Here is an 11,195-nt window from a genome sequence, read left to right as displayed (position 1 = left end):
AATCTAGAAACAGGGGAGCAACAGCTGGGACTGCTGTGCCCACGAGAGAACCTCATATGGAAGGGGAACGTGAGGCTTAGCATAAGCTTTGACTCTTTCCTCCGGTTGCCGCTCCCTGCTAGAGCTCTAGTACAATCACACCGCACAGGGGAAATGCCATTGTGAGTGATTTTGCTCACTCCCATGCCTTAGGCTGTTTGTGCTGCTATAACAAAATACATGAGGCCGGGTAGTTCATAAACAACAGAAATGTATTGCTCACAGTTCTACAGGCCAGTAAGTTCTAGAGTCTGGGAAGTCCAAGATCAAAGTGGGGGCAGATTAAATGTCTGGTGAGCACCCAGACCCTGCTGGCAAGATGGAGCTTTGGACACTTTGTCCTCAGAGAAGAAGAGAATGAATGAATCCACTCCATCAAGCCCTTTTATCAGGGCCCTAATGCCATCCTTGAGGGCTGTGCTCTCTGTCTTAATCTCCTAAAGATTCTATCACTTAAAACCCTCACGTTGTTCATGAAGTTTCAACAGATGAGATGAAGCAACCTACTCTATTTTTTCCTTCTCCATAACAACTGGCTACACTTAATGAGTGTCTGAAACTGGAATTTGCATCCATTTCCATTTCATCCTTGCCATGCGCATCACGATGTCTGATGTATCAGTTCCCTGTGGGCTGCAGCGAGTTGGAGTCCTCGGCTCATAGTCTCCAAGTCATGTGCTGCTTGCTTCTTGGACATTTCTCCTTTCTTCCCTTTGCCTCCACTCCTGAGTAAAGGCTGAGAGCTCATGCCATGGGGCAGTAAGGGGACGTCGGGCCTGCCCACTGCCGCTGCATGCAAAGTCACGACTTACCAAGGAGACTATTTGCCAGTGCTTCTGGAGGGTGACCAGCCGTGAAGTGTGATGGTTCGTGAGGACACCGTGGCCTAGAGGGACACTGAAGGGAGCAGCCCAGAAGGAATCTGAGAACGTCTCGCTCTCCCTAGGAGCCACAGGGAGAAGACTCTGGTGGGTGGAACACATTGAGTGCCAGTCGTGTTTACTCAACCGACATCATCTCCCTCCTTGCCCCAGACTGCCAGGGTAGCTGAGAATCTAGCTCTGGGTAACACAGCTGGCAAAGCAGTATCTCAGCCCTGCGTGTCTGCTGCAAAGTCTGTGTTGTCAAGTTTTGCATTGTCCTGTGACCAGAGTGGCCAATCGAGGGCCGATGGAAGGTCAGGTCAGCCTGACACTGTAGGGTGGCAGTGAGTTGCCACGCAGGGAGACCTTGGAGCGGCTCCTTGAGGACCCCTGGCTTCTCACCTTGGAGCATCTAGCCTCTCTTGCACAAGCTCGGCTTCGCACGTTCAGTTCTGTCATCATGGCACAGGCGCGCTGGACTTCCAGTTCCCAGCCATGGCTCCATGAACCTATTTCTCTTAATTAGACTTGGCAGCTCAACACCTTTGGTGTATCTAGCCCATTTTACTGCCACGCCTACTCTTGCAGGATCCGGTTATAAGTAAACTATGTTCTTTGAGAGCTATTGCATACAGATGAGTCGGCAGCCGGTCTGAGCTGACCCACAGACTCATTAAAAAAAAAAAAAAAAAAAGCCCTGAGTACCTTTACCTGGGACACCCAAAGTCTTGGATCAAAGGTGCAAGGACTTGGGCACATCAAGGACCTGGCTGCTTTCTTGGGAACCAAGAAAATGAATTTTTGTCTCCACATTTACACTGGCAATCCATGAGGTAAGGGGAGAAATGTCTCATTGTCTCTTTGCAGATAAAAGGAGTTAATTCTTATGGAAACCTAGCCTTCTTTTCCCCATCTCAAATCTAGACAGACTCGTCCATCCACTCTTGGGGGATAAACGTGTGGGTTTAATCCCCTTACTGGATACTCTTGATCTCTTGGTTACATGTGGATTATTAGCTGAGAGCTGCATCCTGCCTTCCCTGGGCAGGCTCATGGCCCGGAGATGGATGGCAGCTAAGATCTCTGGTTGAATTGCCCCTGTTCCCAACATCTTCTCCTGGCAGCAGCGATGTGTATGTGTGTCTATGTTTGACTGAATCCTTTCAATGAATTCAAGACAATTATTTCAATTCTTGCTCAGTAGTGGAACCCCTCTCAGGCCTTTTCCATCTTTAAGGTAGAGGATAAAGGTGCTATTGAGGTCTAGCATGGAAAAGGCTTATTTAGAGAAAGCAAGTTAGTGTCTTTACATCATTTTCAAACATAGCACTAAATGAGATTTTGTACCTCCTTTCTTTCTTTCTTTCTTTCTTTCTTTCTTTCTTTCTTTCTTTCTTTTTGCGGTACTAGAGATGGAATCCAGGGGTATTCTACCTCTGAGTTACACCCCAGCCCTATTATTTTTCCTTCCTTCCTTTCTTCCTTCTTTTCTTTTCTTTTCTTTTCTTTTCTTTCATTTTTTGTGGTACTAGGGATGGAACCCAGAGGCTTTCTACCTTTGTTCTACATTCCCAGACCTATTTTCTATTTTATTTGGAAACAGGGTCTCACTGAGTTGCTGAGAGCCTCACTAAGTAGCTGAGGCTGGCTTCTAACCTATACAATCCTCCTGTCTCAGCCTCCCAAGCGCTGAGATTACAAGCGTGCGCCACCATGCCAGGCTTGTTCTTTATTTTGAAACAGGGTCTTACCAAGTTGCGAAGACCCTTACCAAGTAGCTGAGGCTGTCCATGAACCACGATCCTCCTGTCTCAGCCTCCCGAACACCTGGATTACAAGCGTGCGCCACCACGCCTGACTTGCACTAATTTGAATGAATGCATTTGGATTTCTCAAAACATGGTCATCTCCCCATAGACCGCTGGGGCAAATGCTCTGTGCAGTGATGCCACCCACTTCCCTGTGCTCTGACACGTATAGAGCTTCATCTCCGAACACCTATGTCGTGTTTGTGCATAGCTGTTAAAATGAAGTTGGTTATCTACGATTGGCAAAAATGAGGAAAAGTTGGGTCACCCCCCTCCTTTAGTTGGGCATAGAAAATGGAGCAAAACATGGCGATGTGGTAAGGAGCCCGTAGACGAGCTTGCTGGTACAGCTGTGCAGGAGCCGCCCAGTCCTGCTGGCTCCCTTCACCTACGGTTCCACTTGTACTCTCTTCCTCTGCACTGCTTTGCATAAATGGGTTTGTTCTCACTAAGTCAACGTCAGCTTTTATTTTATTTTTATAGTTTTTAGGCTTTTGTTGGTCATTGTAATTATACATCATGGTGAGATTTGAAGTCACACAGACATACATGCACACAGGGCTTGGGTTATCTCCCTCCATATTCCACCCTCCACCCCCTCCGCTCTTTCCATATGTGTTAGTGAGACTGGTAATGATACCTTCATATATGACATAACATCATCTGGACTGTTCCCTTCCTCAGTCCTCCTTTTTCCTCTCTCTACCACCCTCCCCAATTTCCCTTCTTCTATTTTACTGGTCTCTCACTTTATCTGACAACTTTAGCTTTAAAGTTTGGGATTGAATCCTTGGGCATTCTACCTCTGAGCTACGCCACCAGCCATTTTATTTATTTATTTATATTTTTTTATTTTGAAACAGGATCTCACTAAGTTGCCAAGCCTACCCTTGAACCTGTGATCTTCCTATCTCGGCCTCCCAAGTACTGGGATTCAAGGTGTGTGCCACCGCGCTTGGCTACAAGTCCAGCTATTGAAACAGGACAGGGATATCTGGGAAAGTACAGGTCATCAGAAACTTTTGTTTTTCTTTGCTTTGATCATCGGTCGTGAAAAAGCACTTCCTCCTGCACAAGGAAGTGAACCGAATCAGTCTAGGTGCAAGACTGAGCTCGCCAAGAATCAAAGTGTGTGGACTGCTTGTCGAGGGTTCTTGGTGCCTGTATGCTGTTGGGAGCCCTCTCAGTTTGCTCTGCGTTTAAAATAATTTTAGTATAAGCTGCCTCTACTGGCCAAGCATGCCCTGTGCTGAAAAGCCAAGACTGACTCAAAATTTCCCCATGTAGACTTTTCTCTTCTTTTCTGCAAGGCGTTCTTTCTGTGCTGGGTTACACATCTACCCTGGTCCTTTCCACAGCTCAGTGGTTTTCCAAGGATTGGGCTGTGACTCACGCGCCTTGCTACTTCCTTGCCCCGTGGCCTCCATGCATTGAAGGCTGTCTGGTTCTCCCGCAGAGTGCTCTCTGGAACTGCTGTGCGCCCCCGCAGCTCGGTCCGTGTGTAGCCTGCATTTAACTCCCTGACGCTCTACCCTTTAGGATGCTGCTGATGATACTGCCTTCTCTTTTTCCATTCATGCCCTTTACATTAGCATTAATATTATGCAGAATTGTTTTTCTTCTTTTGCCTTTCAATGAGCTCAAAAGAAGCAAACTTCTGGGAACTATGCTCAGTCTCCGAAAACTCTCAAATGACCTGGCAAATGCTTGTCATTGCTAACTGTGCTTTGCCAAAGAGACCGGGACTTGCAGTCTCTGGGCTGTGTGCATGGGAGAGAGCCCAGGCTGATCAGGGCACTACAAGGTAGTCACGGGGTAACTGCTAACTGTACAGCCAGGGCATTGCATTTTGCTTACAGAAGACTTACAGAAGCATGAGTCTAGAAGGCCTGGGTAGGCAGGATGGTGCCTCATGGGCAGGAGAAAGAACACTCCAGAAAAAGGAAATGACGTTTACGAGAAAATACACAGGAAGGAGAGACAGCATGGTATATCTAGGGATTATCAAGGCTGTGTAGCTGGGAGTGGGGACATAAAATATGAGACATGGGGAGACATAGAGTGCAGGTGACCCTGGGCCCCTGTGTGGCACGGGATGTTGAGCGGCTCAGCAGGGTCCCAAAGGCAGTGGGAAGGGGCGGCAAGACCCCTGTTCCTAGTGGGAAGGTTGCGTGTCCACCAATGCCAGGTGTGCTGGAGTGGGGTGAGACCATTGCAGGGAGACCAGGTAGGAGATCGGCAAAGGCCAAACAGCTCAAGCCTTTTGATAGGCTGTGGAGAGGACAGGTGGGGACAAAGTGGGGCCTGAGACGCAGCAATGTTTCCCAAGTGCACATGATGAGCACACTTTGAAAGGCAAAGAGTGTTTCCTTTACAGTTAACCCTCACACCTCTACCGTGCTCTTGGCCTCAGGAAAGGAGCCAGCGGGCCTAGAAGTTACCAGAGTGAGAGCCGTGCAGTATGGTAGTGGACTTTCTGATGCCTATTCCTGTGTCTGCATCACTGAAATGCGTGCATTTTGGGGGAGAAGCTGAGGCTTCCACAAAGTGAGATGTCACAGCCTCTATGTTTTAACCCTGTATTGTCCTTGTCTTCATCATTGTCATAGTCATCCTCCTCCTCTTCCTCCTCCTCCTCCTCCTCTTTTCCCTCCTTCTTTCTTCTTTTTGGTACTGCTGATTGAACCCAGGGATATTCTACCTCTAAGCTACACCCCAGCCTTTTTAAATTTTTTTTTAATTTTGTGATAGGGTCTTGCTAAGTTGCTGAGGCTGGCCTTGAACCTTTGATTCTCCTGTCTCCGCCTCCCAAGTACTGGGATTACAAGCATGCATCACCATACCTGGCTGTGCTTGGGTCTTAAATGAAGCCCTGCCTTGCATCTATAGTCGGTTTGTCCATGCGTCTTTGCTAAACCCCACTGTCACAGAAAACACGTCACTCCTTACTGTAGCAACCTGAGGTTGAGACTTTGTTGGCAATCATAACAGCACTACTGAAACCGGGGGCTCCTTCTAAGTTTTACCCCCCACCAAGCTTAGTCAGACGCTGGGCTGAGTCTTTCCTGGGGACCTGGCATACTTCTCAACCCCCTTTGACAGGGAGGGAAAGAGAACTTAAGTCAGTGTCTCCTGTGTTTCCCCACCTGACCACAGGGAGAGGGCAGCATCTGCGAGGCACGCTGCAGTGTAGGATGAGGCTAGTGGACTTGGAGGTCACTGTCTCAGGCCCCTCCTGACTTTGCGGGCTGAGAAGAAGTAGAAACACCAGGGGCTAGACCCTTAGAAAAGTCAACAATAAGCAAAAAGTAATCTTAAGGTGGAAGGGGCCCTATGCGTGCTGAGGCGCTGGCCCCAACCAGCATGATCCCAAGCTACCCCTGTGGAGGTCATCACGAAGAAGAAGGAAGTTCAGAGGAAGCATGGGGCAGCCTCACCACTGCCTGGTCAGGCTCTTTGAGCAATGCCCTGACACATGAAACTCCTGAATGCTTCTTAAAGAAACAGAATGAAACTAAAGATGGTGCAGAGAACAGGCAACTTCAAAAATATTGAAAATCCAAAGATGCTCAGCCTCAAGTAGCTGTTTCTCACAAACTCTTGAGAGAGCCTGCCATGGTGATGCCTGCCTGTAATCCCAGCGCTTGGGAGAATGAAACAGGAGGATCTAAACTTTGCAGACAGCCTCATTAACTTAGTGAGCATCTCAGCAACCTAGTGAAACTCTGTTTGAAAGTAAAAAGTAAAAAGAGCAGGGGCTACGGCTTGGAGGTAGAATGCCTCTGAGTTCAGTCCCTGAGTATCACCAAACCAACCAGCCAGCCAACCAACAAAACCAAAACCCAGAGCACTGAAATACTAATTTTAAGTAAACATTGAGTCCAGGTCCCCAATAAAGGGAAGGAAGAAACTGAAGCTCCTAAGAGGGTAGTGATGTGCTCCAAGGCCCCAGGAAAAATATTGATCCGAATTCTCCCAGCAATGCTTCAGATCAATCATTTCCTCACTCAAAGGTGTTTGCTTTTATTTTCCTGAATCAGTTCCCTGGGTGCAGCTGAACTCATTTCACCTGCGTGCACCTGCCCGGGGCTGGGTTCTGCAGGTGGGGAGCTTTGCAAACATCGTGATCGTTAGATGCACGTGAGCCACCTTTGCTTCTAAAAGAAGCTTCTTTTTGAATACTCTGAAACCCAAGCCAGAACTTTCCATTGAGTTAGAATTTTCCAATGTCTATGCTTCTTCCTCTCCTCCAGTTGCACAAACACTCATGTTTCTTGGCTCCGATTCAGGAATTGGAGTTATAGGGGTAGATCAGTGCAACGTTATCCCCAGGGAGCTGATTTGAATATTCAGGACAACACACTTGAAAGCAACAGGTTAATATGGTCTCTGCTGAATCAGAACAGCCAGAGCTCTCTCAGGTGACTCTCCCCGAGGGAAATCGCATGGGTCGTTACCCTTGATTAAATTCTTGGGAGCTTTCTGGCTCTCTCCAGATCTGCATTCGTCCTTCAGGAGCCCGACAGAACTTAGCAACTAGGAGTCACTGTGGCTAGCTTCTCACAGGAAAAGACTCCATGAAGTTTGGCCCTTTGAGGTGTTCAGAGAGATAAGAGTGATTCCAGTCTCCTGTGTAGTGGCACAGTCAACCATTCCCGGGTCCAGGATATTCTTTTGCTCATAGGAGGCTGGGTCACTGCTGAATTAGAATCTAAAGCACTTGGATCAGGGTCAGACAGGCATGGTCATAGGACCACTTTAGAAGACCTCTGGGAAGCCCATGCTGGCTTCTGTAAAATGTGGAGACAACCCCTGCTCTGTAGAAGTCTCAATCTCATTTGGAGGATGGGTGTGATGGCAGGCATGGGAGAAGAGAAGGGAAGTTATGAGAAATCTGACCTCAGAGGCTTACCCAGAGCAGGTCTACAGATCCCTTTAGAGTTTGGGGGTCTTCACACTCCTTTGTGCACAATGGATTTCTTCACCTAGCCGACCCAGGTGCTCATCGCTGTTGAGAGATGAACGGGGTGAAGTCTGCTGGGAAAAGAGGCTACTGTGAGGTGCAGAGGGAGATGCACAGAATTTAGATTATAGTCACCTTCTTGTTAATACATGCACTCCTTTGGCTGTGTGTTTTACAGTCTGTGGTGGTATTTACAGATGTTAATTTCTCCAGACAGATTCCATATTAAATATGGTGGCTCCTCCACTTACAATGGGGTTATGTCCCCAGTAGAACAGTTTCTACTGAACAAGTACCACTTTTCCTCTGTCCTAAGTAGAACCGTCCTAAGTTGAGGACCACCTATATCTTGTGACAAATTTCTTCCAGGAGGCCTACTTCAGTCACAGAGAAGTGGAGCCATTATTGAAGGGACCAGCCCTGGAGAAATTCAGCAAGGGCGGGGCTGAAACTGCTTTCTGACATGCTGGTTTTCTCATTCCCTTGAAAACAGAATGACCTTAGGTTTAACCTCAGTCAAGAGGCTCAGGTTCACTGTCAGGAGGAAGGTTGGGTGGTTGGGTGTGTGAGGTGTGGCGAGGCGAGGGACAATTCACGAGGTGTTCCTCAGTTCCTCGTGTGCTTGGGAAGTCTGCAGCTGTCTTCCTGGGAGTGGGTATCAGCAGCAGAAGTGCTGCTTCTGGACATTTGGTCCTGAGCCTGCCACTCCTGGTCTTGAGTTCTTGCAGCGTGCAGGTGAGGCCCCAGTTGTCCCCTCTCCCATGGGGCTCCCGGGGCAGAAATGTGTCCTAATGATATGTAGTTTGAGTTTGGATGAGGGGCTATTTCTCTGAGTATGTCTTTGCAGGCTACCTGGTCTGCTCAATTAATGAGACTGTGATCACTGAGTATCTATTCCTGGGCTGGGGATGTAGTTCCCGTGGTAGAGCCAGGGCTTAGCATGTGTGAGGCCCTGGGTTCTATCCTTAATCCCTCAATCACCCCCAACCAAACCAAAACAAAAGAAAAAAACAAATTCCCAGCCAGTTGTGGCAGCAGATGCTTGTAATTCCAGTACTTGGGAAACGGAGAGAGGAAGATCGCAGGTTGGAGGACAGCCTCCGCAAGTTAGTGAGACCTTTAGCAACTTAACAAGAACCTGTTTCAAAATAAAAGATAAAAAGGGCTGGGGATATAGCTCAGAAGTAGATGTCCCCAGGTTCAAGCCCAGTACCACAACCATCACCACCAACAACAATAACAGTGACAACCCAAATTTCTGAACAGTTTCCTAAAGCCTGACGGCACAGGGACAGTCCTCTCTCCCCTTACCTGGTGGCCAAGGACAGCCCTCTTGTCTCCTTCCCAGCATGTGGCTCTGCTCCAAATGCCCCCGCTCACATCTCTCCATGGCAGGTGGACCTCTCTTCTGCCAGGCCTCCAGGCCTCTATCTAGCTTCGTGGGGAATTGGTCCTACCCCAGCCCTCTTGCCAGCACTCTGCTTCAGGAAAGAGCCATAGGCGGAGGCTGGTCATGCAGTAGTCCCTGAGGCCTTTGCTATATGTGAGGGGACCCTGGGGACACCCCCAGCCACACCACAGCTGGCTAATTTAGAAAACACAATGCACAGACCATGGAGGCCAGAGAACAGATGGAACTATTTCTTGGGATGAAGAGAAGACGCCAGGCCAAGAGATGCTAGCTGTCTCTCTACTGTTGACATTTCCTGCCCCAGAGCTAATAAGAACTGTCCCCTACTTTGTGCATAGCATGTCTTACCGCTTTTCATACTCTCCCAGGCAGACCCCAGCAACGTGACCCCCAGCCTTCAGACAGGGAGGTGAGGGCCCCAGGAAAGGGGCAGCAGAAGCTGCTGTTGTGTGTGGTGCCTCTCAGGGGCGGCTGGGTCACCTGGTCCTCCCCCAGGTGCTTTTCTGTGTGTCCTGCCTGTCACACCTGGGCTTTGGAGCCACGCACTCTGCTCCTTGCTTGCTATTTATTTATTTATTGGTACTGGGGATTGAACCCAGAGACATTCTTCCTCTGAGCTACATTCCCAGCCCTTTTTCTTATTTTGAAACAGCTTCTCGCTAAGTTGCTAAGGGCCTCAGTAAGTATCTGAGGCTGGCTTTCTAAGCAGCCTGGCACAAAGTTTTCTTCTTTCTGTTCTCCTTGCATTTTTGCCTGCCCCTGGGGGTCACCCTGTTCCCAGGCCTCTGTGTCTCCAGACCCCTTAGCCCAGTCCATGTGGGCCACAAGCATCCATCTTTGCAGTGGCAGTGGGTTCATTTCCAATAATCCATTTGGTGACTTGTTTTTCCCAGAGAGAATCCTCTGGAATCCAGTGATAGCAAAGGGATTTCATGAGTTCCTTAGGTTGCCTCATCCCTCAAATCACTCCTACATTTTCAAAAGTCATTCAAGCTGAGTGTGGTGGTACACACTTGTAATCCCAGTACTAGGGAGGATTAGACAGAAGGATCACCAACCTCGGCAACGCAGTGAGACCCTGTTTTAACATTAAAAAAAAAACTCAGAGCCGGGTGTGGTGGCACACGCTTATAATCCCAGTATTAGGGAGTCTGAGACAGGAGAATCGCGGTTCGCGGACAGCCTCAGCTACTTAGTGAGATCCCGTTTCAAAATCAAAAATAAAGAATAGGGCAGGGGGTATAGCTTGGAGGTTGAATGCCCCTGGGTTCCATCCCCAGACCCACAAAAAAAAAAAGGAAAATTCAGGCTGGGAGTGTAACTCAGATAGAGCATCCCTGGATTCGATCCCTAGTACCAAATAAATAAGTAAATATAAAAGATCATTCAGTTCACATTAATTCATGTATCTGTTTCACATGACATGATCTATAAAGTATCATGAACTTAGGCCAAACAAGGAATTGTTATTCTGTGCTGAACGGACGACACATAGAAGATGCTTCCTGGGTGACCTGCTGTGGTGTCCTGTCATCCTGTCAGCCGAAAGTTCTTCCGTATATCTCACTGAGCGCCCTCTTACTGCAAACCCAAGTCACCTTCAGATGGCATGCCACACATCCACCTGAACTCTCCCTAACCTGCTTCATGGCATGTGCATGGTGACCCCGAGCGGCAGGTAGACGTTGTTCTTCTTGCCCTTTGGCACGGTGAGAAGACAGGGGCTCAACTCGGGTTCCCTGCAGGGTGAGGCGGCCCTCCTGCCCGAAGCTCCAGGCTCGGTGCCTCTGCAGTGCAAGGTCTGTCCGAGCAGAGGCCACGGTGGAGGGGGCTCGCTAGGGTAGGGCTTGGGGTCGCTGGGCCAAGCCTCTCCTCCTCCCCTGGGGCTGGTCTATAGCAGCGTGGCACCCAGTGCCCTTCTACAGCTTCAAGGTCACTTCTAGGTACTGTTCCTTTCTCCATTCTTATCACAATCAGCAATCACCATGATTATTTGGTTCCTTTTTATTATCTGTCCAGCTCCCCCACCTCCCTGAATGCCAGCCTCGCTGTGTCCCCAGGTCCTAGCAGGGTGCCCAGCACATGACTGGCCCCGTGAATATTTGTGGACA

At 48.7% G+C, this 11,195-nt stretch overlaps 1 protein-coding gene across 1 annotated transcript in view; it reads left to right on the top strand.

Annotated features, from left to right (window-relative positions):
- Positions 1–1,708: 1,708 nt before the first annotated feature.
- KCNJ1 (potassium inwardly rectifying channel subfamily J member 1) overlaps positions 1,709–11,195 on the top strand; it is a gene marked incomplete at its 3' end in the record, with an annotated part of 30,619 nt that continues 21,132 nt past the window's right edge. Inside the window, exon 1 of the mRNA XM_080710795.1 lies at positions 1,709–1,735. The remainder of the gene's footprint in view (positions 1,736–11,195) is intronic.

Source organism: Muscardinus avellanarius, assembly GCF_963383645.1.
Source record: "Muscardinus avellanarius genome assembly, chromosome: 1".
NCBI lineage: Eukaryota > Metazoa > Chordata > Mammalia > Rodentia > Gliridae > Muscardinus > Muscardinus avellanarius.
The sequence above is the reverse complement of the archived record's forward strand: the minus strand, read 5'-3'. Positions and strand labels throughout refer to the sequence as shown.